This window comes from Mustela nivalis (assembly GCF_964662115.1).
Source record: "Mustela nivalis genome assembly, chromosome: 1".
Taxonomy (NCBI): domain Eukaryota; kingdom Metazoa; phylum Chordata; class Mammalia; order Carnivora; family Mustelidae; genus Mustela; species Mustela nivalis.
Window position 1 is genome coordinate 21,580,390 of NC_139020.1, and position 27,408 is coordinate 21,607,797.

A 27,408-nucleotide genomic window follows, 5' to 3' on the forward strand; every position below is an offset into this window, starting at 1 on the left:
CTACCCATATTTATACAAATCTAAAACCGCTAATGGAATTTGTTTATTCAAGCAATTGGTTAATTTGATAAATATTTAAAATCCATTAAAGAGACTGTTTGGCACCATGCAGGAAAAAAGAAAATGATTGCATTAATGCTAAAAAGTCCTGTATTCAAAAATGTGAATTTTGATAATGTTTTAGCTGTTTTTTCTCACAACATGTAGCTAAATTAAGCTAATTCATCATATTACACAAACATGAGATTAGGCCTCCAAATACATTATGAAGAAAGGGCTTCCTAAAAAATGGCAAAAGTAAAAACAAGTAATAACATAGTAACCAGTTAATAAATTAAAAAACAAACAAAAACAGATGCACATGCATAGATGAACTTACATTGACTTGCACCTCCAAAAAACTTGCTTCCGTATAATAAATTGATCAATTTAACATAAACACACTAGGTAATTGATATTATATGTCATTACCTCTTTTAAGTAGGTCCCACAACTAACGTGGAGCCCAACAGAAGACTTGAACTCACAACTCTGAGATGAAAACCTGAGCTGAGATCAAGAGTTGGATGCTTAACCAACTGAGCCACTTAGGCACCCTTAAACATTAAACATTATAAATGCAAATGCTTACATTTATATGATTATAATTGTTCCTGATTAATAGAAAAAAAACAAAACATTTTTATAGAAGTGTAATTTTGTCTCTAAGGTATTACTAATATTGTTATTTTAACATACAATATATAGTTGTAATAAATCATAGTGTAATTCTTAAATTTCTGTACATGCTTATGATTCATATTTGTTTTTAAATATAAAAATTATTGTGTAAATGCAAGAAAAGCAGCTGTTGTATTTCACTTAGAGTTAAATATTCAAAATTAATTTAAAAGGTGGTTTTGAGAAATTATTTGTTGTTCTATACTTACATTTAAAATTCACAGGTATGTTGAAAAGAACCCAATTAACTGCCACAAGAATACCAAATCTTGCTGTGACACATCATAAATTGTATTTACCTAAAATAAAGTCTTTAAACTTCCCAATTAGAATCAATGTTTTTATTGTGATTTTTTGACATTTTGAAGTGAAAAGAATAAAACAGAGCTATCGTACCTTAGAATAATCAAACTTGCCTAAAAGCTGTGGAGAAATTCTTAAGCCACGCTAACATAACATTTAAATTATTACTTTATTTTTTCAGCTGGAAAAACAGTGATTTACATTTTCTTTGCAAACTCTAGTTTTTATTTGATGTTTGAAGAATGCTCAGAAAGAAGACTGAAGGGGTAAAGAGTTTCCTGAGCATTTGTAGAATTTTATTAAACCCACTATATTCTTCTTTTAAATACAGAAACTAAAAAGTAAAAGAAAAAAAGTGCAGAGAAAGAAAGAAACTGCCAACCTTAAAAAAAAAAAAATAAAAAGCTTCAAACAAAGAAATACACAATAGTTCTATTTTCAACTCCCAGTCTCATTGGTATTTCAATTAAATATGAGGTAGTCAAGTAGGGTAGTCAAATAAATGTAAGATAATGAACAGATGAAGTGCTCTTAATATAATCATCCTCAATTTAATGTGCAAATAATAAAGTGAGCTAACTGATGGCAAACCCAAATGAAAAGCAGTCCAGGCATTAATATTTATCAAGTTCAAGGCAAGTTCCACATTTGGAGTAACATCAAAGTAGGGTGATATTTTTTAATACCTTAAACACAGAAATTGCATTTCGGTAAAAATATTTGCACTGTCTAATAATCAAGAGCAATTATAATTCACATGGTGGTAAGCATTTGACCCCTAGAGAAAACTTCTTAGCAAAAAGGCTATGCTGTGCTTTGGATGTTAGGACATGGCAATTTTCTCATCTAAAATGTTAACTAAGTGGGTCAATTTTACCTCCAAAGTATCTGTCCCACCATAATCCCACCTATCTTTCCCATGTGCAATGTACTGTAGTTCCTTTTAGGTGAGATGATACGATTCCTTAACTTTTCCATGAAAACATCCCCTTTATACTTAGTTGTAGATTCAAACCAACAACCACTGACACAATCTTTAATTCCTTAAAAACTAAGTTACTACTGGCGTTCTCTGCTTACAATAAGAAAAAAAGCCAATAGTAAGCAAACAAGCATGTCTAAATAAACTTCTATTACCTACCCATTGCCTACGAGACAAATGTGTGATCCCAGGTCCTTACATCCTGAAACATACTGCCAATTCCCCCCTGAACTAATTGTTCTAGACTATCAGTCAAACTCAACCTCATTGGCAGATCATCCTGTGATGTGGTTACTCTAAAATTTTGAGTGTTTTATAAATATCACTTTTTTTTTTTAAGATTTTACTTATTTATTTGACAGAGATTACAAGTAGGCAGAGGCAGGCAGAGAGGAAGGGAAGCAGGCTCCCTGCTGAACAGAGAGCCCCATGTGGGGCTTGATCCCAGGACCCTGGGATCATGACCTGAGCCAAAGGCAGAGGCTTTAACCCACTGAGCCACTCAGGTGCCCCTAAATGTCACTTTTGATTGTCATTCATGGACACATATGACCTGTTTAATGCACTTGATCTTCACAAATTACAGGTTAAAGAAGTCTCCAAGAAATGGGTTTTATGCCCAATCTAAATATATCTTCATCAACATATGTATTTCTGTTACTGTAGTAAATGAATTTAACTCACCCTCATGCTTGTTGATAATTCTTCTAGGAGGTGGAGTTCAATTCTCTTCCCTTTGACCTTAGATTATGTCCAGTTTGTGTGCGTCCAGTTTGTGCGCAGACAGTTTTAGAAGTTTATGGAAAGGCATAGGAAATTTAGATATATTTGGAAAGAAACACAAAATTAATCAGATCTTGAACTTCCTGGAGTGTTCTAAAAGGGTCCACTTGAATTAGTGTAAATTAAGATTTTTCCATATAACTTATAAATGGCAAAAATCACAAGATCAGTTATTAAATTACTAGAAAATTAATGAAAACACTTTTGGTTAATATATTTTTAAGGACTGGATTTTGAATTTTTTATTTGTAGTAAAGTAGAATTCAAAATATTTTTAAAATTTTTTAAAGATTTATTTATTTATTTATCTGAGAGAGAGAGAGCACAACCAGAAGAGGCAGAGGGGCAGAGGGAAGAGGCAGAGGGGGCAGGGAGAAGCAGGATCCCACTGGGCAGGGAGCCGGATGTGGGCTGGATCCCAGAACACCCCAGGATCATGACCTGAGCCAAAGGCAGATTCTTAACCAGCACCCAGGTACCCTGAAAGTAAAGCAATTTACAAACTACTTCCTTTTCCTTCAAACTTAAATCATACTTTATGGGGAGGCTATTGACGTTAAAAGAGCATAGTGAGAAAAAGTTACATTATTTTAAATTAATTTTCAGAGCAAATCCATGAAATCAAGTTAAGAATCTGTTGCAGGGGCAACTAGGTAGCACAGAGTCAGTTAGGTGTTTGCCTTTGGCTCAGGTCATGACCTCGGAGCCCTGGGATGGAGTCCTGTGCTGGGCTCCTTGCTCAGCAGGGAGACTGGTTCTCCCTCTGCCACTGCATACTCTCTCTTTGTCATATAAGTAAATAAAATTATTTAAATAAGAAAGAAAAGAACTCTTGCAGATTTATTTAAATCACAGACCAGGAGCACATCTAGTTCCTCTCCCTAACTCCTCAGTAAGCAGTCAGGACAGACAGAGGCTAATGAACTGAAAGACAGTCCTGTGGGAATCTACAAAAACACAGGAAGCTATATAACCGTGCTTTAGTAGTGGATTTTAAAGTGTGTTTTTTTTTTTTTTTTAAATCTGAAAATAAAATTACTGCTGTATTAAACTCTATTTCCTATTGTTTAGTCATCTAAGGACTTGGAAAACTGCATCTCCTTCCTAATTGCTCTATGAATGACTCATTTCTATAATCAGATCAGCCTTGTCCTTCCTTTCACTAAGCTAAACAGTTCTAATTCATTTAATTTCTATTTGCCAGAAGGTTAATTATCTTTGCTTCTCTTCCCTGACCATCTCCTGTTCTTTCATTTCTTTTTTTTTTTTCACTTTTTAAAGTTCAATATCTAAAACGAGACACAATTATAAAAACCTGATTGATGTAGAACAGCAGGAAGATTACTTTTCACTCCTTCCGTAATTATTTTATTTAATACTTCTCATTATCTTATTGGATTATTTTTTATCATGACATTTCATTGTAGAGTTCACCTTGGCCATAGATGCCATCTTTAGTGATTTTTTTTTTCCTAAATGTTATAACATCCTCCCTTCCCAAGAATTCCTCTTCTCAATCCATTCCTACATCAATTTTGAGGCTCAGACAGTGTCATCTACCTTTGTCTTTATCCTCTCCAACCCTTCTGTATTCTAATATTAGATTAATCATCCTAAAGTGGCATTGCTATTTCTATTCCTATTTCTATAGGAAACCACTCCCTGTTAACTGTCACACTGAGTCATGGTCCTTCAGGGTGCTTGCAAGATGTTCCTTAATACATTCTTGAACATGAAGGTGAGCTGCCTATACTAGTGATATCTCTCTGACAATTTCTTCTATAATACTCTTCCTCCTCTACTGAAACATTTATAATACTCTTCCATGATTTTCTTTTTCTCTTCCTTGCTCTACTCTAAACTCATTGAGAACTTAGACTCTGTAAGTTCACTATTTATCTTGATAGCCTGGCATTCTGTATTAACATTAAGCCTTTCAATACATTTTTTGTCAGAATAAATGCATAAATTAATTAACATGCAAATAATATTGTGAAAATGTTAGATCAATGTATTTTAAATATGTCATAATTAGAATGTCTCTCCACACCCTTAGACCTAAGTCTAAACTTTAGTCTTACAAATGGGGCAGGTGTGATTATGACTTTGAAAGGAGGAAAACATAACAAAGCAGTACCTCCTGGTTAAGAAATTCTTGCTTCACAGAGGGAGAAAGAGGAAGAGAGCAAGCCGTCAAACTCATCTAGGTTATAACTTCATAGAGAAGGGGGTATCACAAAACTCCAAAATGCCACCAAATAGAGAAGAAATTTGAGTCCATCAGAGCATTTGTTTATATTGCCATTAGGAACTCTAGACCACCTTGAAAAAAGCCTATATAATTTTAGGAGAAGATAAACTGTTCTTGACTTATTTAGACCCATGGAGGTGTTAAAGAGTCTCCCTCCTATACCTTAGTCAATTTTTAGCACTTTTGAAGAGATAGTTGAGAGCCATTAGGTCTAATGTATTGAGCGAAGGTGATGGCCCATGGTGATGGCCCATGGCAAAGGCTATAGTTCAAAGAGCCTAGGACAAGCACTGAACAGGGAACATTTTGAGTTCCCAGGGTTCCAGAGTTCCAGCAAGAGCTGTGATGAGGAAGGGTCCAAAAGGAGGTCCCAGCAGGTTTAGCATGTAATCAGGACACAGATGGGCTTTTCTAGACACAATTTGCAACATAAATAACAGCAAGACACTCAATGGTATGGAAAATCATTGTATAAGCCCATGAGTACCCAGAGGACAGCAGGAAGGTCTAATTCAGGGCTTAGACTCATTTTTCATCATGATGCACATAGACAGTTCTCTACACATCAGGCATACTAAGGAGCAGAAGAATTCCTGTAAGACTGGACATTTTCCCCAAATTGGACAATTTTAAGATGGAAACAGGCTTTTTTATTTTTAATGGTAATTTTTCAAAGCTCCTCAATCTTCACTGGAAATGGAAAATGAGCTTAAATGAAAATTTTCATAGAAAAAACACTCAAACATTTTTTTAGAATACCTAAAGGGTGCTATGAAAAAACTCTAGTCAGCCACAGGTGAATGAAAAGACCACCTACCCCACTGGCACTGGGGTGGATGCATGTGAACTTCTTGCCCGTACACATGCTCTATATATCCTTTTAAAGCTACCTGACCTTCCCACAAAATCCAGCTCTAATGTACTGGTACAAACCTAACATCCACTTCACCTTAATACGTATATCCCCCTCGTATGGGCCGCATTGTATCCCTTAAAAATTCATATGTTGAAGTCATACTCCCAATGTGACGGTTTTTGGAGATAGGGTCTTTAAGGAGATAATTGAGGTTAAATAAGATCATAAGGGTGATTCCCTAGTTGATAGGATTGGTGTTCTTATAAAGGGGGGAAAGACACTGAAGTTGTCTTTCCTAAAGATCATGTGAGGATAAAGGGAGAAGGTGGAAATCCATAAGCCAGGAGAAAGGTCCCTTGATCTTGAATTCTTTGCCTCCAGAACTGTGAGAAAATTAATTTCTGTTGTTTAAGCCACCCCACCTGTGTCATCTTCTTACATCAGCCTGAGCAGAGTAATATACGCCTCTAAATAATTTTTCTATAGTCATATCAATCTCTTCTCTGTGTTGCATAGTTCCCCACTGTTGTCTTTCTTCGTGAGTCACTTCACCTTTTTTTTAATTTTTTTAATCCTGCTACTATTGATCTTTAAGAACTAGGTCAGCTTCTACCTTCTAGATACTAGCACACATTCTTCTCTCTTTATGCTAAGATCCTAGAGCTGCACAATTTAGTTCTTAAGTGAACCTGCATAGCTCATGTTTATTTATTAGACTTTGTTCAGCAATTAGACTTTGGATTTCTTAAGAAAATATGCAACAATTTATACAGTTCTTGAATAAATCCTATTACAACCAGCACAAAGTTTGATTAGCAAGAACATTCTTTCAAGCTTATGGTCAATATTGACTTTCCAGGTCTATTTCATTTGTAGTTTTAAGATGTTATTACTTTTTTTTACCACACATTTTAATCCCATACTAATGATTCATTTCTTTTTCAAGTGTACATTTCTTATTGATTTTATTCTTTGGATAGTTGTTTAGACAAATTTATACTTTTAGTTTATATTGTTTGCTTTTGTTTGTTTTTAAATTTTATTATCTGATATTCACATCTGAATATCATTATAACATGTCTAAAATATTGTATAAAAAGCAAAATGCATGGAATCTTAAGACAAATAATGATCTCTTTTCTTTCCTCTGAGATTCTTAGGACCCTCTTAAAAATATGGGAAATGTATTCTCTATTGTAATGAATAACTAACAAAACATATGAAGTGCTTTTAAATCATGAAGAATGATAAAAATATGTTATTGTTTGAAACTATAAGAAATTTAAAAATTATCTAAGTTTCAATGAATTAAGATACTTTATAAAGTATAAATACTTTATAATTTATAATTTAAGATACAAAAATTATATTTGGTACACTATTGCAAATGTCAATAGTTCATAAAATTTATTATTTTATTATTTGGTTAAAATATAATTGAACATTTAAATCCATAAATTATCATGGCAACTATATTGATAGCTTTGACACAGTTATTATCCTAAAAATTTGCTATATAGGCTGTAACCACCTGTTTACTGCCATTGAATCTATGATTTTAATATCATTGCTTCTCTATATCTTCCTTTAAAATAAAAGGACTGCATGAGACTAAAAAAAAAGGAAAGATGTTAAATGGTGTTTGATGATGATGATGATTGAGAGAAAACCCAAGTTTCAGTGGCCTACATTCTAAGAGAAGACACTCGAATGATGCAGAAATAGGTGGTGAGGTGCCAGGGAAACCACCACTGCCTCTGGTTGCAACATGAAGGAATGGGTATATACAGATATACATGAACATGCATGAACACACGCATATACACATTTGATCATTTCTCTACTTTCCTATATAGAATATGCACTCTATTGTGCTCAAGCTAAGGGTTTGGGAGATCATTTACTCTGCTACCAATCACAATTCTACCCCAGCTTATAATTATTAAAAAAAAAAAAAAAAAAAAAACAAAAAGCACCCTGAAACTACCTGGCATCTAAAGCTTGATTTATATATTTTCATTTCATAAACATCCTCATGGAGTTATATAAAGATAAGAGAGACTTTTGTTACATAAGATTTATTATAGAATGCTGCCTTGTCTATTTTGTCTTTTTTTTTTTTAACTTTTAGAATGTCTACTTCTCATGATATAGCAGAATCTTAACCGAAATAAGATGTTCATAGAATACAAAAAACAAAAAACAAACAAACAAACAAACAAAAACCCTCATGATTAAAGGTAAATTATAAAGTGTAAGTATCATTTCTATCTGGCTATTAACTCTCTGATCAATATGAAAGTAGCCAGGAAGCATAGAAGTAATCTATTCACTAACAAACTGTAAATGAAACTCTGTGATTTATTATATTTTTAGGATTTAATGTGTGCATAAATTCTTCAATTTGCTCATTTCAAATAAATTAGGAAACATGCTAATAGATATTTGGATAACACCAAAGTCATGAAGTCTGAGATTTTTAAATTGAATTATTATACTAATGGAAATAACTAGTGATGAAGGACTATTTTTTATGAAGTATCATATGCCCTAGTTTTAATCATCTTTTTTACTCATATAGATTTTCTCCCACTCTCGCTACTATTCCAAATCCTACAAATCCAGAATAAAGGAGCTTTTCATACCTTATTTGTGTCTCTCTTGTGGCACACTGCTTTCTTTCTTTTATTTTTTTTTTAAGATTTTATTTATTTATTTGACAGACAGAGATCACAAGTAGGTGGAGAGGCAGGCAGAGAGAGAGGAGGAAGCAGGCTCCCCGCTGAGCAGAGAGCCTGATGTGGGGCTCGATCCCAGGACCCTGGGATCATGACCTGAGCAGAAAGCAGAGGCTTTAACCCACTGAGCCACTCAGGCGCCCCAGCACACTGCTTTCTATCTGACTTATACTCATGCACCTGCATATCTAGTTTTCCATATTAGATTCTGTAAAAGGACCTGAGAATACATGTTTATTATCATTTCTTTATTCTCTACATAATCTGGTACAGTGTCTTACACAGAGTAAATGTTCTATAAATAACTCTAAGTCAGTAAATCTGTAACAGGTTGTTAAAGGGAAGTTTCGTAACTCACTTTTGTCTGATTTAAAATTAATAGAGGCAATATTCCAAAGTAGTTGAAAGACATAACTCCAAGAAGACATTTTATAGTAGGTGGTTGGGAACCAGTTAGAGGGTTAACCATATTTAATGTATAAAAGGGTCAGATTTATGTGTAGAATTTTGTAAGGAAAGGGTAATCAGTAAGACCTATACTAAAACTCCATTCTACAGCAAGGTGGAAAATGCAGGCTACTTTTCTCAAGTCCGCAGGGTATAGTACCACTTGAAAATGTTACTATTTGTCTCCTGCCATTGGAGTTGCAGGGGCTGATTCTGACCCATGCTTGACAAAGATGAGGGTTGGACCTGACTAGGCAAGAACTGTGTCTGGGAATGTTACGCACTTTTCTCCCAAACCAATCAAGATTGTGTGAGGGCCCCAGGGTGGCGTAGTAGGTTAAGCCTCTGCCTTCAGCTCAGGTCATGATCCCAGGGGCCTGGGATCGAGTCCTGTGTCAGAGCCTCATATTGAGCTCTCTGCTCAGCAGGGAGCCTGCTTCTCCTCATCTCTCTCTGTCTGTCTCTCTGCCTACTTGTGATCTCTCTCTCTGTCAAATAAATAAATAAATAAAATCTTAAAAAAAAAAAAAAAGAGTATGTGAATCCCAACAATCTCTAAAATGTTTACAGTTCCAGATGGTGGTATGTCCATCCACAGAAGACAGAGATGGAAAACTTCTTCAAACGTCAAAGCAGGAAGAGGGTTGGAGTATGCAAAGGAACAATTGGCATGGTCTACATCAAAAGAGTTGCAGTTGAAGGGACTCAACATAGGACACATGACCACAAACCACAATAGCGCTATAATCCTTCAGCAAAGACACTTTAAGATAACACATATGCCCAGTAAAACATTTTGGCTTTCCTTTCCCTTCCTCTCTTCAATTAGGTCATCTCTGGGAAAGGCCAGGAATCTTATATTGAAAGGAAATATTAGATAGAAGAGAGCAAAAGTACTCCTAATATACTTTCAAAACTGTAGACTCTCAGCAGGGGGCAAGGAGAGGCCCAATTTCTTTCACTCAACGTAATTATTTTGAAGTTCACCCCTGGTGTTGGTTACAGCAATAGTTCCCCCACTTTTACGGCTAAGATTCCATAGTCTCTGTCATATCACAATTTATTCATGAGCTAATGGACATTAAGATTGTTTTTATCAATTACATGTATCTCTTCTGTGAATAAATGTACAGGTCTTTGTATAGATATACATTTCCTCCTCTCTTCACCCTGCCACTGCTTTGGGTAAAGCTTAGTAGTAGAACAGCTGATATATGCTTAATTTTAAAAAAAGGACCTGCCAAACTTTGCCCAAGGTATTTGTATTATTTTCTGTTTATACCTGCAGAATATGAAGGAGTTTAAATTCCTTCCCATCTCTATCAATATTTGGTATGGTCAGTCTTTTTTAATATTAGCATTTGAATAGGCATATCACATAAAATCTTGTGACTCTAATTTTCATTTCATTAAAAACTAATGATGTTGCGCATGTTTAATGTATATATTTGCAATTTACCTAAAACTGAACATCTCAAATTATAACCGTTCGGCAGTTTTAATGACCTTTAAGTGTTTCAAGGTTTGTCAGTTCCTTGCTTAAACAACAGACATAACTAAATAAACATTTTTAGCTCATTATTTCAATAAACATCTGACTTAGGAACTCAGTAAAGAAGTAGCATGTTGTTCAATTAGTTAAAAGTTGTGTAGCTGTTAAGGTTGCAGATTCTTACTTAAAGAAAGCTGGTTTCAGGAAACAGTAAAACGAGTTTTTCATTGTCATGGCACTAAGCAAGGCATTTGGGAGAAATTAAACACGTTGCCGAAAATAAATTGCAAAACTAAGGGATCATTTCAGGTCCACTGGACATTTTGTATATGTTTGAAAATACATTTTAGACAACTGCTTCAGACTACAGTCACCACACTGAATATCACCTAACCAATAAATGAAAATCAAATGTAAATTCAATAAAATACCACAAATAATTTCAAATTATTCAGCATGTATTAAACACCAATATTATATGTAGTAAACTATGATATAGTAGAGGCTTCAAATCCATCATATATGTGTCCTGAAATATCTTACATATGTTCAATTTTTAATATAGGACAAAAAGGATCTTATGTTACATAACCTTATGTTTATTGTATCTTATTCTATTTACAAATTTCCCCTGCATTTCTCCCAATTTATTTGCTAACTTGGCTCATAAAATCTCCTAAATTTATTCATTGATTCAATAAAATTCCTTCAGTAATTTTTAAAAACAGCAAGGGGTGCACCACAAGATATTTCCAGTTTGATGAATGCAAGTATTTTTATATTACATTAGACCTTTTGCATTATTGATCTAATAAGGAAGAAGAATATAAGAATGGTGATTTAATATTAACCCTCAACAGTAAGTCTTTAGTAGCATCTGTACTAACAGCCTACTTGGATGATTGTAACAAATTGGAAAGAAAAGTCACTCTACTAACTAGCCTCAATAAAATATGAAATGATCACAAACTTGAAGAAATTTTTTTTACCAGTCTCCACATACTCTGAGAAAACATATTGATTTCTGATATAATTTTTTCTACTGAATTTTTCATTTGGAAAAATGGAAATTCTGGAAAAGAAAAACTGAACTCCAGTAGTTAAAACACTTTCAGAATTTTTCAGTACTTTTTGGTTATGGTTGTTCAATACTTTTTATTAGTAATGTTCAAAATGGAGGCTAAGTTGATGATCTTTTTTGTTTGTTTTAAACATCATCCTACATCTTTACATTAGTAGGAGCATTTACAAAATGTTCTGTGCATTTAGTGTTTTCTGGAATATGTACTGGAAAATTCTTCCCTTTTCTATCATCACCCACTTGCACAGATTTGTAAAATACTGATTAGTCAAAAAAAAATACATTTCTTCTATTCAGCAAACATCCTGAAGCCAGCAACTGTCCTTTAGAGCTAATGGCTTGTTAGAAAAGAGAATATATTTTATGAAGATTTTGAATGAATTAAACCTCTAATTTTCCTTGGCCCATATTTTTTTTGGAAGACATTTTTCAAAATGATCCAAATATCCTAGTTTATCTAGGAAAACTTTCAGTACACACGAAAACTAGTAATTTTTATATTTTATTTTTAGTGCTAGATTAGCACAATGGACTAGTGGTTACAATCAGAGACCATTAATTGCCCTAACAATAGACTATGAAATATCATTTTGACCTGGAATCCTGTCTTGATGAAGCATAAAAGCAACCTGTATCAGAGCAAAGTTATTTTAAAAATCAATAGTGATAAGTGTTGGATGGAAAGTGCAAATTTTTAACTTTGGGAGCAATAGAATTTTTAATGGAACTAACCTACATGGCCAAAAGTGTATCAGGTGTCCCAGTTAGAGTTCATGCAGGTGAAAGGTGGGAATTAGTTTTCCAAAAAGCATAGAGAAAAAAATGAAAAGCTCGTCATTTTTATCTTAAATACCATAGGGTATTCTATTCATTAGACTTTGAAGTTTCCTGTTTTTCCATTGATTATTCACTGTAATTATAACCATGCATTAAACAAGGTCACCTAGGACACAACTGAATATAGTAAGCTTGAATTTTAGTTTGGGAGCCTCACTCCAAAATGGAAATGAATGTGGTAAATAGAAAAATAATTCTCAAACCAATTAACATATCCTCATTCTTTCCTTTATGATGCAAATTGCTATTAAGGAGCTGTGTAAAATTTTACTGCACATCACTTAATGAAATAGAAAAGCCTTGCCACCTAACTTTAAGTTGTAGAAGGAGCATCATTATAACTATTTCTAGCATTCTGAATTGTACTGTAAACATTTCTCCCTAAGTAAATCTCATAAACCAGTTATAACTGTCCAGGCACCCTATCACATCAAACGTATGAATAGTCCATGAAGTGAAATAATAACATCATTGTCATAAATGCTCACACATGTGCAAACACACAACACAATATACCTAGTTGTCACCTTTTTTGGTCCTTCTTCTTCGTTCACCAGAAACTCAGACATCCATTTTTTTTTTTTTTTAAGTTTCTGCCTGAGGGTCTGGATTCTTTTTTTTTTTTAAGATTTTATTTATTTATTTGTTAGAGAATGAGAGAGCAAGAGAGAGAGAGAGAGAGAGAGAACACGCACAAGCAGGGGGAGCTGCAGACAGAGGGAGAATCAGGCTCGCCACTGAGCAAGGAGCCTGAAACAGACCTTGATCCTAGGACCCAGGGTTCAGGCCTGAGCCAAAAGGCAGATGCTTAACCATCTGAACCACCCAGGCACCTAACAGACACCCACTTTTTAGCTTTTTCTTCACAACAAGTCATCCCCAAACCCAGGGATTAAAGACACAACGATCTCTTTATCTCTTAAACCTAGAACTATACATTCTGAATAGATTCCCACAGTCAAATTAACTAACATATTGGTCACCTCACATAGTTTCCTTTTTTTTTTTTTCACTTTTGGATGAAAACTTTTAAGATTTCTCTTGGGAATTTACAATTATAGAATACAGTATTATTAATTATAGTCACCATGCTATAAATTCTATCTTCAGAATTTACCATCTTATAACTGAAAGTGCGTGCCCTTTGACCCACCTTTCCACATTCTCTCCTATGCTCCAGCACCTAGCAACCACCATTCTACTTGCAATTTCTATGTGTCCATTTTTTTTTTTTTTTCCCCTCATGTAAGTAATACCATGAAGTTCCTGACTTTGGCTTATTTTACTTAGCATAATGCCTGCCAGTTTCATTCATGGTGTTTGAAGAAGAAGGATTCTGGTCTTATTTGTTTAAAGCTGAAGATATTCCATAATATAGATATAACAGTTTCTTTGTTCATTCCTCTTTGATGACTACGTGGGTTCTTTTCTTATCTTGGCTATTGTAAATTATGCTGCAGTGAACATGGTACTGCAAATATCTCTTCAAGTAAGTGATGAATTTCTTTCAGATATATATGCAGAAGTGGGATTGCTGAATCATATGGTAGTTCTTTTTAAAATTTTTTGATTTCCATTCTGTTTTCCATACTAATTCTACCAGTTTACCTTCCCACCACCAGTGTGCAAATGTTCCCTTTACTCCACATCTTCACCAAGACTCTCGCCTTTTTGATAATTGATATGCTAATAGGAGTGATGTAAACAGCTTGTTGTGGTTTTGATTTGTGTTTCCATGATGTTGAGCATTAATATACCTTTGGGCCTTTGCATATCTTTTTTGGAAACAATGTCTGAGCAAGTCCTTTGCCTTCTAGGGGGTTTTTTGTTCATTTGCTAAATAGTTGCATGAATTTCTAATTTTTTTTTTTCAATTTGAGATTGTCCCCCTAGTTTATTATTGCTCTTATTTCCTTTGCTTTTGGTGGAAAAGCAAACAAACAGCAAACCACAAAGAACATTGCTAAGACCAATGTCAAGGAATTTATCCCCTGGGTATTCTTTCAGGAGTTTTAGAATTTAATATTACATTCAGGTCTTTAATCCATTTTGAGTTAGTTTTATGTATAGTGTTAAGATAGGGGTTCAATTTCTTTCTTTTACATGTGAATATTCAGTTTTATCAACACTATTTATCGAAGAGACCATCCTTTATTCATTGCGTATTCTGGGAACCTTGTTGAATATTAATCAACATATGTGCGTGGGTTTATTTCTGGGCTCTTGATTCTGTTCCATTGATCCGTGTGTCTTTCTATTTCAATACCATAGTCTTCTGATTGCTGTAGCTTTGTTATGTTGTTTGAACTCAGGAAGTGTAATGCCTCTAGCTTTGCTCTTCTTTCTCAAGATTGGTTAAGCTATTTGAGGTCTTTTGTGATTTCATGCAAATTTTAGGATTTTTTTCATTTGTGGAATATGTTGTTGGATTTTGATAGGTAGGTAGTATGTGCCAATATTAATTCTTCCAATCCATAAACACAATTATCTTCCCATTTATTTGTGTCTTCTAGATTCCTATAATCCATGTTTTATGGTTTTCATTGTACAAAATATTCATCTCTTTGACTTATTTATTCCTATGTATTATTTTACTGTTTTCAATACTATTGACAAATGAGTTTATTTTCTTCATTCTTTTTTCTTATAGTTTATTTTAGTGTACAGAAACACAGCTGATATATGTATATAAATTTTGTATCAAGCCATGTCATCTGTGAACAGAAACAATTTTCTTGCTTTCTGATATGAATGACTTTTATTTATTTTTCTTGCCCAATTACACAGACTAGAACTTCCAGAAGTGGCAAGAATAGGCATCTTTGCAGGTGCCTGGGTGGCTCAGTGGGTTAAAGCCTCTGTCTTTGGTTCAGATCATGATCCCAGAGTTCTGGGATCGAGCCCTGCATTGGTGGGTGGGGGGCAGGTCTCTGCTCAGCGGGGAGCCTTCTTCTCCCTCTCTTTCTGCCTGCCTCTCTGCCTACTTGTGGTTTCTCTCTCTCTGTGTCAAATAAATAAATAAAATCTTTAAAAAAAAATTAAGAATAAGCACCTTGTTATATTCCTGATCTCAGAAGAAAACCTTTCAGCTTTTTGCTATTGAGTATGATGTTGTTGTGGGCTTGCCATTTATGGTCTTTATTATGTATGTTCTTTACAAACCCACTATGTTGAGAGTTTTACCATGAGATAAGGAACTTTGTCAAGTGTGTTTTCTGTATCTACTCAGATAATCATATGATATTTATTCTCCATTTTGTTAATGTGGTTTATCACATTTATCAATTTGCATACACTGAACCATCCTTGCATCCCAAGAATGAATTCCATTTGATCATGGTGTATGAACCTTTTAATGTGCTGGTGAATTATGCTTGTTAATTCTTTATTTGAGAACTTTTTGTATGTTTGTTCATCAGGAGTATTGACCTATAGTTTTCTTTACTTATAGCTTCCTTATCTGTCTCCGGTACTAAGGAAATGCTGGCCTTGTAAAATATATTTGGAAGGGCTCCCTCCTCTTCAATTTTTTGGAAGATTTTCAGAAGGATTGGTATTAATTTTTCTTCAGTTGTTTTGTAGAATTCACCAGTGAAGCTCTTTGGCCCTGGTCTTCTCTTTGTTGGGAAGCTTTTGGTTACTGAGGCAATTTTCTTACTCATAAAAGGTCTTTCGAGATTTTCTATTTCTTCATGATTCAGATTTGTTAGGTTCTATGTTTCTAGGAATATACTCAATTCTTTTCAGTTATTGTAATTGCTGGTATGTAATTGCTTAAAACAATGTCTTATGATCTTTAGCATTTGTGTAGTAGCAGTTGGAATGTTTCACCTTTCATTTCTGATATTATTTACCTGGATTTTCTCTTTCTTTTCCTTCATTAGTCTAGCTAAAGACTTGTAAATGTTGTTTATCTTTAAAAACAAAAACCTAGCTCTTAGTTTTGTTGACATATTTTTATTGTCTTTCTGGTCTTTATTTCACTGGTAGTCACTCCAATCCCGATCATTTCCTTCCTTCTACTTACTTTGGACTTAGTTTGTTCTTCTTTTTAATAGTTCCTTGAGATGTAAAGTTAAATCACTTTTTATTGTTGTGTACTTCCCTTTCAAGAAATTGTTTTTGCTGATCCCATAAAGTTGGTATGTTGTGTTTCTCTTTTTATTTCTTTAAAGATATCTTTTCTTTCCCTTTTGATTCTTCTTTCAGCCATTGGTTATTCAGAAACATGTCATGAAAGTTATTCAGAAACATAACCATTGGTTATTCAGAAATTATTCAGAAACGTAAGAGGCAGGCAGAAAGATGGGGAAGCAGGCTCCCCACTGAGCAGAGAGCTGGATGCAGGACTGGATCCCAGGACCCAGGCAGATGCTTACCCCACTGAGCGACCCAGGCACACTGATGTTTAATTTCTATTGATTTCGTGAATGTTCATTTTTTTTAAAATTTTCATTTTATTATTTTTTAAAGATTTTATTTATCTATTTTAGAGACAGAGAAAGAGAAATAGAGTGTGAGCAGGGTGAGGGACAGGAGTAGACTTCCTGATGACTGCAGAGACAGGATATGGGGCTCCATCTAAAGACCTTAAGATCATGACTTGAGCCAAAACCAAGACTTGGAGGTGTAACCAACTTAGCCACCCAGAGGCCCTGAGGTAAGTGTTTTTAAAATTGTAGTCAATTCTCTTCCAGGGAAAGACTAAGAGATGGACATTTTTGCCTACTCTTCCTATGAGGAACCTGGAGGGGATAGGTGAAGAAAGTGATGAGTCTTAAAAGTTTAGGTGCTTTCTGTGTGGTACAAACTCTTTACCCCTTGCAGAGAAACTGGGAGTGTGGGATTTCCTCTCTATTGTAAGGTGTCATACTGGGGATGGGGTTTATGGTTATTGTGTATCTTGGTCTTTCTTACCTGTTTTAGTGTAGATATCTTCTCAGTCACCTTATGTATAGGATTCATTCAACTAGTTCCTGTTTTTCTCTCAGAAGGAATTGATGTTTTAGTTGTATATTCAGTGCATCTGTAGGAGGAGGGAAAGTCAGAAGCCTCCTATCCTGCCATCCTGGCCCATGCCCAAAACAAAACAAAACTTCCCCTTTCTATATACATGTTCTTTGGTAGTGCCTTCCCACACTGATGCTGGAACTGGCCATGGGACTTGACATAATAACAAATGTTGTACAAGCAAACTTTCCAATTGCACTCTGCAGCTCTCTATTTTATGACAATTAGAATCACTGTGATTACTCTATGGCATGTAAACAAGATCAGAGTAGCTTATGGAAGGCCAGAGACATGTAGCCAGTATTTCTTGTTCCATTAGCCAACAGTCTACAAACTTCCATCGGTATGAGAAAGAGCTTTCATGATAATCCAACCCCAGCCAGTTCTTCAGCTGACTGCAGACACATAGGAAAGCCTAAACCAACAATAAGATAGACATATCATAGTTTGAGAAATTAAAGAGATGGTTGTGGTTTTAATTCACTTAATTTGGAGATGGTTTATTATGAAGCAAAAGCTAACATTATGTCAATATATCTTCTTACCATCCTACTCTAATAGCATTTCCAATACTCTAACATATTATCCAACTTAAAGTTATCTGCATAGCATTGGTGACCATCCAATTGTTTGATTGTTTCTTTGCAGTTTGCATTTCTTCTACTATTTTGTAATCTCTAAGACAACATGTAATCTCTAAGAGATCATGATTTTTTCACTCATCTCTTCCAAAGCAATTTTCTGATAAAGAGTATGAATTCAATCAATATATTGGAAAAAATGAAGAAAGAAAAGAGCATATCTGTAATCATAAATATTCTGTCCATATCATTATTCAATGTATTCACTCATTTTTATTAATTCTCTCAGATACAATGTTGAGTCCTTGCAAGACACAACTGTAGGCATTCAATAAATATTATTATTTTTATTCTTCTATAAATAAATTTATTTTTGTTTCAAAGTCCAACTCCGCCAGGTAGTGAAACTTTTATTTCTTTAAGTTTGTGTCATCTTGAGCCTCTGAATTTTGAAGAAGACTGAAGATATTTTTAGGTCATAGGAAAATAAGAAAACTAAGTGAAAGGGATTGAAAGGAACAAACTTCTGGTTATAAAATAAGCAAGTCATGAAAAGGAGAAAGTACAATATAGGAAAATAATCAGTAATACTGTAATAATCTCATGTGATGAGGATGGTGACTACACATTAAGTCATATGTAGAGTTTTCACATCACTATGTTATACACCTGAAATGAATATAACCTTGCATGTCAACTATACTTCAATAATAAAAGAAAAACCCTAAAGGAGTTTTGGCAGTACAAGTTATAGAAAGGTGTGATATTTTCTATCTGCTTTTTATTTTTTATCCTTCAAGCATCATTTGAGGTGTCCCTTATTCCACCTGATCTTTACATATAAATGAGTGCATCTCAGAAGCATCCTTCAACATCTGCCATTAATTCTCTCTCTTTCTCTTTTTCCTCTCTCTCCTAGCTGTGAAACACTTTGGGATTACAGAAAATTAGAAAATTCAATGGGGTTGTCTTGGGCCTTATACTCTCTCAGTCTTACTTTGCTTTACATAGAAAGTTATTCTATCCCCTATGTAGTTATGATGCTGGGGTATACAGAAAACCTGTGGAATTATCCAAGTCCCTCCCATTTTACAGAAACCTAATAACAATTTCTATTCTATTAATCTGTATCATGATTGTACATGCAAAATATCTGGGATCATGCTATTACCTTGGGCATAAGTCTGTCCTGAGGTACATTTTCCTACAAGATTCTAAATTTCAGTGGTCCCCTTCCAGTCTCAACTCCATGGATAAACGTCTACTTAGAGACAAGCTTCCTTGTCTAACTCTTCCATTCTTCCTTCCTTCCGTAGCCCAGAGACAAGACAGAATATACCTCTTCTTATCCCCACCCCTGTCTTTGTAAACAGTATTAAGACCCAAATCTCAAATATGTCATTCTTAACCTATATGTACATATCAAAGGTAAAAATCAAGGTCAGGTCAAGGAATTTTTCTGAACAGACTGCTAAGACATCACTTCTCAGCCCTTTGGCTAAGATCAAGTGCAGACTGCTAAGTCAGTAATCAATCCAGGACACTCGAAATATGATATGTCAGTGTTTCTCCAAGTACAACACCTAAGTCACTTGCATCACCTGGGACTTGTTAGGAATGCAAACCCCTGACTCATACCCAAGAACTACTTAGTGAGAGTCACAAGGATGAAGGAAAAAGAATCTGATTCTTATGTATTTTAAATAAATACATTAATAAATAAATAATAAAACTAAATGCATTAAAAGGGAAACAATGTTAAAAAACATAAAGAACAAGTATGTAAAAAAGATTAGATGACACAAGTCATCCACTAACAATTTAAGTATATACTTAAAGTTGTCCATAGGTTGTATGAATAATCCAATTATATTCTCTTCTTTAAGGTAAAACAATCCCATGCCCTAAAAATAATGCTACGGAAGTCTCAAGAATGCAATGACCACAGAATAGAGATATGTTGTGGATCCTTCTGGCAATGAATCAGACATCTGAAAATAATATCCTATTGCTGCTGTTCTGAGGGATTGGAAATTTCAGATAATGTTGCTTACCTCTGAATAATTCCGCTTAGCTAATATGAGAGTTCTTATTAGTAGTCTACTTAGTTAGCTTTGAGATCTTAACTTGGATTATTTCCATGGACTTCATATTTTAGAAACGGATTTTATTCATAAACTTGTTCTGAACAAACCCACATCTAAAGTAACCCCTAACGTAGTTAAACAACTATTCACTTTCTTAAAGTAATTAGGTTAATTGATCTATTGAGATTACAAAGTGTTCACCATTTTAAAATTAATTTATTCATAATTACTAAACAGGAATGAACATTTTAAAGCATCTTACACATGAAGGAAAGTTGCTTTTTTTTCACTTCTGTTAATTCATCTGTAATATTAGATTCTTGGCTAGTAAAATACTGGTAGTCATGGCACTGCTGAAGAACTCTGCTAATCAGCATACACTGCTAATACAATTATTTTTGCTTTTTGTATAATTAAAAACATACATACATTCATGAACTCTGAGCAACTGACATTAAGCATCATTTTCTTTCTGGAATAGTCTTAAACGTGTGAAACTCAGACAAAAGATTGAGTAAAAACAGATATTAAAGTAATTATGAAAATGCTTATTGAGCTTGTAATATTAATTATATAGCCTCTATTACAATTCCTAGTCTAAAACCAATCAACAAAAACCATTAGGAAATGGGTTCTGAATTCAGACTTCCTGGTCACGGATTTGAGCCACGTCACAATATGGAGCTTTCAGTTTCCTAATATAGAGAGTTTGAGGACAAAATGAGTTATTAGTGAAATGTGTATTTAATGCTCATTCCATGGTAGCTCTTATGAGAGCCTAGAAGTTTATTCTTGGTTATTTTATATATATATATATATATATATATATATATATATATATATATATATATTTTTTTTTTTTTTTAATGTGGGCCCTTCTAGCTCTGTCATTGTATGTCAAACACATATCTGAGCTTACATTTTGTGAACTATGTGCCATGCATCTAGTGTGGTAAGAAATCAAAATAATGGAGTTGTAAAGATTTTCCTAAGGACAGAAGAGAATCTCATATAAGTTCTATGGCATCAAGTTTTCTATAAGCATGATGACTATTATTTGAAGTATAAGATTCATTTAAAATTTTTCAATTAATTTAAAACATCTTTTAAAAGGTCCTTTGTTTGCTTTGGTTTTCATTTTACAAATGAATACTTATCAAATATTCAGCATCTCTTACAAACATATGCTACTTCTGATCATCACAGCTGTGGCCACAGAGCCAACAGACAGCAAGCTACTCTATTACCATATGATGTGCATATTCAGGTGAAAAAAATCCAAGAGGTGGAGTTCATCTAGCACCCATTCTCAAGTGATGGTGTATTATAATAAAAAGGGACATGAGAAAGAACTATGGAATCTCAACCATTTTATTAACTACATTAAAGGGAAAGAATTATAATATCAAGTAACAAGAAGGAAAAGTATGATGTTCTACAGTGAATTTGTATAAAATGTGGTAGTGTGTATTATCATGTGAAAGAGATAGGTTTTTTAACAAAGAACAATGTAGACTTCTAATTTTGTAACCTGTGACTTAACATACAAGAATTCTATTTTTCATTTTCCTCAGGCTATTTCAACTAACTTCTTCTTCTAATCTACCAGCCAAATTGGTTTCCCAAATTCTAATGTCTGCCTATGCTAATAGAATCTATAGAGTAATGTAATTACCTAATCCATTCATTATATGGGTTAAAGATAGTACAGTTAAAATGTCAAATAGAATCAGGCTATCTGAATGAGAAATATTTTCAATTGTAATTTTTCCTTTCCCAAAAGAGATATGAAGGCATAATTTCCTGCATGCATGAAATGTTTTATATTAAGCTTCTGAAAATTAAAGTCTCAGGAACCATTTCAAAGCATAAAGTACATCATATTTGTGACCTTGAGCTCGTTTCCTAAATTTTAAAGCCTCAGTTTCCTCATCCCAACCGAAGAATTATGAATAAAATCATACCCTCATTATATTAATAACCAAGGATTTTATGAGCTCAGAAATTAATCAACTTTTAAGTAAAAAAAAAAAAAAGAATTTAGTGGGATTTAGCAATTTAATGGAATTGAAGGAATTATAGTATTTGATTGATTGAAAGCTGAAATTTAATTGAACAGCATTTCATAACAAAAAGTTAAAATTGCAACCCAGCATTTGCCCTCATACACTTTAAACACTCTTATCCCTCTTAGACAGCAAGCATTTCTGAAAAAGAATGTACCCTACAAGCAAAGTGGAATCAAAGGCAGAAAAAACTGTCCAGAGCCCTTTATAATTATTCTTGGAGAGGATAGAGAATGTGAATAAGGAAATAAAAGTTAATCAACATTTTATTTGCAAAACACATACACATTCCCACATACATGAAAATCGATGTGATTTGGGCAATCTCAGTGGGCCCAAAATAAAACAAATTTCTATAAAACCCATAGAGTGTAGAGAATCTGAAGATAAGGACCTCAGTTTTAATGAATATATAGTAACAGTAAATCATCGTCATGATATATTCTTTCAACAAATATCTTTGAGTGTTTAATATATTAGACATATTTCTAATATAGGTTTCATGTACATCTGTGAACAAAATAGTGAAGATCCCAGCGCTTGTAAGGACATATGTTCTAGGAAAGGAGGTAGCCTTTAATTACTTGATTTTATGTCCAGAGCAAAAGTGCCATTTTTCTTATAGCAAAGATGTCAATGAGTGTTCTCATAATGGTTGCAACGGTGCCCAGATTCATGAAATCTTGATACCCTCCCCAAATAGAACACAATGTACCATTTTGCAATTTTACAATAATGAAAATCTTTCAACGTCACCTTTTCTCTTTGTAATGTAGTAAATAGAGGTGAAACTATTTTATTTCCTCATCTATAGTGAGTTTGCTTTTAAAATAATAAAGATTAATATTAGACCTCCTGGCTGAAATGCAATTTAATGTTAGTGTCATATTTTGAAACATGCTAAAATATTCAGCTACAATTGATATAACTTAAGTATTTTTATCCAGCCCAATAATTTTAAAAAGAAAAAAAAAAGTCTTTTTTTTATTTTTTAAACTGCATTTCCAAAAAAAAATACTAAAATCATCAGTGACAAGGCTAGCATTTCAGGGCATTCAATATGTCTTTTGAATATGCATTGTCAGACAAGCCCTAGATACCACCAAAATATGTTTCCTTAACAGTAAATCATCATCATGATTGCCATTATTGATCTGTAGAGTCAGTAACTGAATCTATCCATGAGATTCTACACCATTTATCTTGATATTATATAGCCCCATCCTCCTGCCTAAACCCATTAAACTGTCATCTGCGGGTTTACATCATTTTTATTTGAGGGACCTAGTGAAACTTTGCACTTTACTTGTTTTCTAAAACACTTCTAAAACCAAACTATCTCATCAGGAAAATTCCATTGTTTCCTGTTAATATCTGTTACCAAGAACGGAGGCCATAATAACTTTAAATGGGAGAATAACCATCATCACTGAACTTAAGATGGCATAGAGAGTGTGCATGTTTATTTTCATGTCTCTATGTATACTCATATGAATGTATAATATGATGAGAATTTATATCTACTAAAACCTTGGAAATAATATGTAACAATGTCTGCCTTGGGTACATTCAGATACAATTAAGAATTGGTGAATATGATTTAAATACTACTACCTATTTCCTCCAAATAATAAACTAGCAACAAAGAAAATATATTACTTATAAATTATGTAGTTAATACAATTTTTCTGGATTTAATTTGGAAATATTTTGGACTATGCCATAAGGGTCTTTCCTTACCTTCATTTCCAAAGATTTTAAGGGATTCATTAATAGATTTATTTCAATGTGTGCATGGGTATCTTGATAATGCATGTGAAGAATTATATCTATGTGCATTTCTGCTAATTGGTGAGGAAAAGATCAATAGTTTTCAATAGAATCTCAGAAGACGTCATGATCCTTAAATTATTAAGAGATACAGAATAACAAGAAAGCATACTTTTTAATTTAAAGGATAATTACAAGAATCAATTTGCTGACAATAAAAACTTACTCAGTTTACACTCAAAGCATTGAATGTGAGCACTGAATATTGGGTTAATATCAAAATGAAACACAAAACATTGTATATCTGTAGCCCAAAGTTCATTGCATGAAATGTGTTAGAAGTTTCAGAAAAAAACAAATACATATTGCATGTAAAAGAAATACCTATATAGGGTGCCTGGGTGGCTCAGTGGGTTAAGCCTCTGCTTTCAGCTCAGGTCAGGATCTCGGGGTCCTGGGATCAAGCCCCATATCAGGCTGGAGCCTGCTTCCCCCTCCCTCTCTGCCTGCCTCTCTGCCTACTTGTGATCTCTCTCTGTGTATCAAATAAACAAATAAAATCTTTAAAAAAAAAAAGAAAAAGAAATACCTACATATAATATATATTTTATATATAAAATATTCCCTTTGGCTTATGAGTAACACTTAATGTTCTTGCCTGTATTTTATCTTTTCCATGATTATGAATTATTTTATACTTATAAAAGTATAAAAAGTGTTATTTTAATATAATGCATTTGTCCATTATGCTTCATAGGTGATGAAAATTTGAATTTCTAAATTGTATGCAATTAAACATGGGAATTCCAACCACTATTCCAATTGTGAGGTAAGAAAAGAAACTATAGCTAACTGAAAATAATCATTCCCATTTACCTTTTACATTTTTCCTACATTAATACCTTCAGAAAAATTTTGAGAAACAGATAAAGCACACAGTTTCTTTTAACTTGATAGAAATGACAACTTTAAACAGAGGAAAAAGAAAATCTTACCTACCCATGTTCACAAAACTTCACTGTTGTTTCTCTAAAGCCCTGGAAACCAGAAGGAAGTTTTAATGAATCCTTCTTTTAAATTTTTTTAACCTTCTTATGGAAAATATAATCATTTACATTATGATAAGTTCTCTAGAATTGGACATAGTTACTAATTTTTATCTTTAAATCATCTCTGAAAATTTTCATAACAGATTTAAATGTGTTTTGCTCCACTATAACCCCATTTTATACTTTTTTTTTTTTAAACCATTACCTGAACATATGGTGGACATATTTCTCACACTGGAGATTTTAAAGGGAAATAAGAAATCATCCTAAAATGTCGACTCAGAAAAATGTATTTCGCATGAGAGATGTCAGGAACATTCTGAGATAAGTAGGTATTTTTCTGGGTCTTAACTTCCCTACTCCAAATCACCAAGAACTTGAAAGAAAAAAAAAGAAACAACATATACAAGGCCTCATAGGAGGGTTCATAGAAAGAATTTGGTGCACGGCAGGCAGAGGGACCTGCGCTCTGAGAGTGGGTAAGTGAGGATTGTGGTGGGTGGGGGTGGGGGGTAGTCAGGGAGAAATGCTACACCAGGTTAATGAATTAAAAGCATTACTCTATAAGCAAAAGAAAGCAACTGGAGGATTTGTAAACAGATTTGTTTTTTTACAAAGTCAGGGTTCAGTGCAAGAAATGGACTCAGTGCAGAAGAGATGCAAGACAGCAACAGGGATTTGTGCAAGTGCTAAATGAAAGAGAGGCTAGCTTCCTTAATTCACCCTTTCCAACTTCCCACAGTAAAAAATGCATGAAGACTTACGAATCTTCATTCAGTTATAGGTCAAGAGTCGGGTAGTGGGAAGTTATAGGTCAAGAGTCGGGTAGTAGGAACAGTTTACTCTGGGGAAAGACAATAAGCAGACAGGTACTATGTCTGTAGAAAAATTGAAAACAATAATAACGCTGACTAAAAGTCAGTCTTCTTTTTATTAGCACCCTGAGCCAACAATGCTAAACAATCGTGGAAAATATCTTTCATTAGCCTAAGTTCTAAACAATCGCTGCTGTTTTATGTTTAGTTTCAGTAATATCTCTATAAGCCCCAACTTATGACATTTGTAATACTTATTCTTTAATAAACATCAATACAGAGTATTTTTATATGGATGTTAATACAGACAATTTCTGTAGTTATAACAGACATCTCCCACTGCTTTGGAAACACAGCTATGCCATGTTCATCCTGAGAATAACTTCCTAAGAATTCATAACTGTTTGACCTTCTTTCCGTGCATTTTGTGTCTCCAAAGTACTATATATAATGTGGATATACATATATATGTATATACACACACATATGTAATTATTATTTTTGAAAGACATATATGCAATTTTTCTTTTGTGAGTTATCATTTCTCCACAATGTGAAATTTTAAATGAGGTTGATCAGAAGCAAAATGCATTCACAAACAGCCAGAATCAGCCTTAAAGCTTTGAAACCATTCTTTGAAAATTGGTTCATGAAAATTGTAGAGAACACCATTAATTATGCAGGTGCAAAAGTAAGAAAATGGAACCTTCCAAAAAATAGTAGAATCAAATTTCAAAGAAGAATGCTCAGAGAACTGACAAAAGATGCTCATTTTATACTGTCAAAGACATCAAAAGAAATATTGTAATACCTTGAATATTTTCACCAAAAACGGATACTCATTCTCAATTAATGAATCAATAATGCCAGTGTTCGCTATCACTCAGCCATTTTAAAATAATTACTATAGAAGAAAAATAACTTCAGAAGTTTTTAATAAATATAATTAAATTTTATGATGTTTATTTTTGCTTCAGATATTTTAATGGTAAAATTATGAGAATAAAAATGAAACACTATAAGAGATTCCCAAGTAAATTTTTATGACTCTCTCCAAAACTTATATTTAGGACTTTTCTTAACAACTTGCATATGTTACTTCAGGTGAAAGAACACTTTTGAAAATTAAAATGCTTTCAAAATTAAAATTAATAAGATGCTTTTTTTGAGCAACAAGGAGAGAAAAAGGATTGATAATTCTGCAAATAATATCTATTGGATGTGAAGTAGATCAATTTTGAAGAAGTCATTGACAAACCTGTGTAAGGTAAGGAAGGCTCAAAAACAAAAATTGCCATATTGTCTATCAGTGCAATAGATGAATACATAGGCATGATTGTTTTTTGTTTTTTGTTTTTTGTTTTTTTAAGTGCTATTGGGGTGCCTGGGTGGCTTAGTGGGCTAAAGCCTCTGCCTTTGCCTCAGGTTATGATCCCAGGGTCCTGGGATCCAGCCCTGCATTGGTCTCTCTGCTCAACAGGGAGCCTGCTTCCTCCTCTCTCTTTGCCTACTTCTCTGTGATCTCTGTCTGTCAAATAAA

The 27,408-nt window shown here is 33.7% G+C and overlaps 1 long non-coding RNA gene across 1 annotated transcript; it reads left to right on the forward strand.

The window, feature by feature from the left end:
* Positions 1-13,698: 13,698 nt before the first annotated feature.
* On the forward strand, positions 13,699-27,043 carry LOC309843171. Its single transcript, XR_014299985.1, has 4 exons — positions 13,699-13,979; positions 16,984-17,150; positions 24,762-24,833; positions 26,973-27,043. It is a non-coding gene; the product is annotated as an uncharacterized lncRNA (long non-coding RNA).
* The last annotated feature ends 365 nt before the right edge of the window (positions 27,044-27,408 follow it).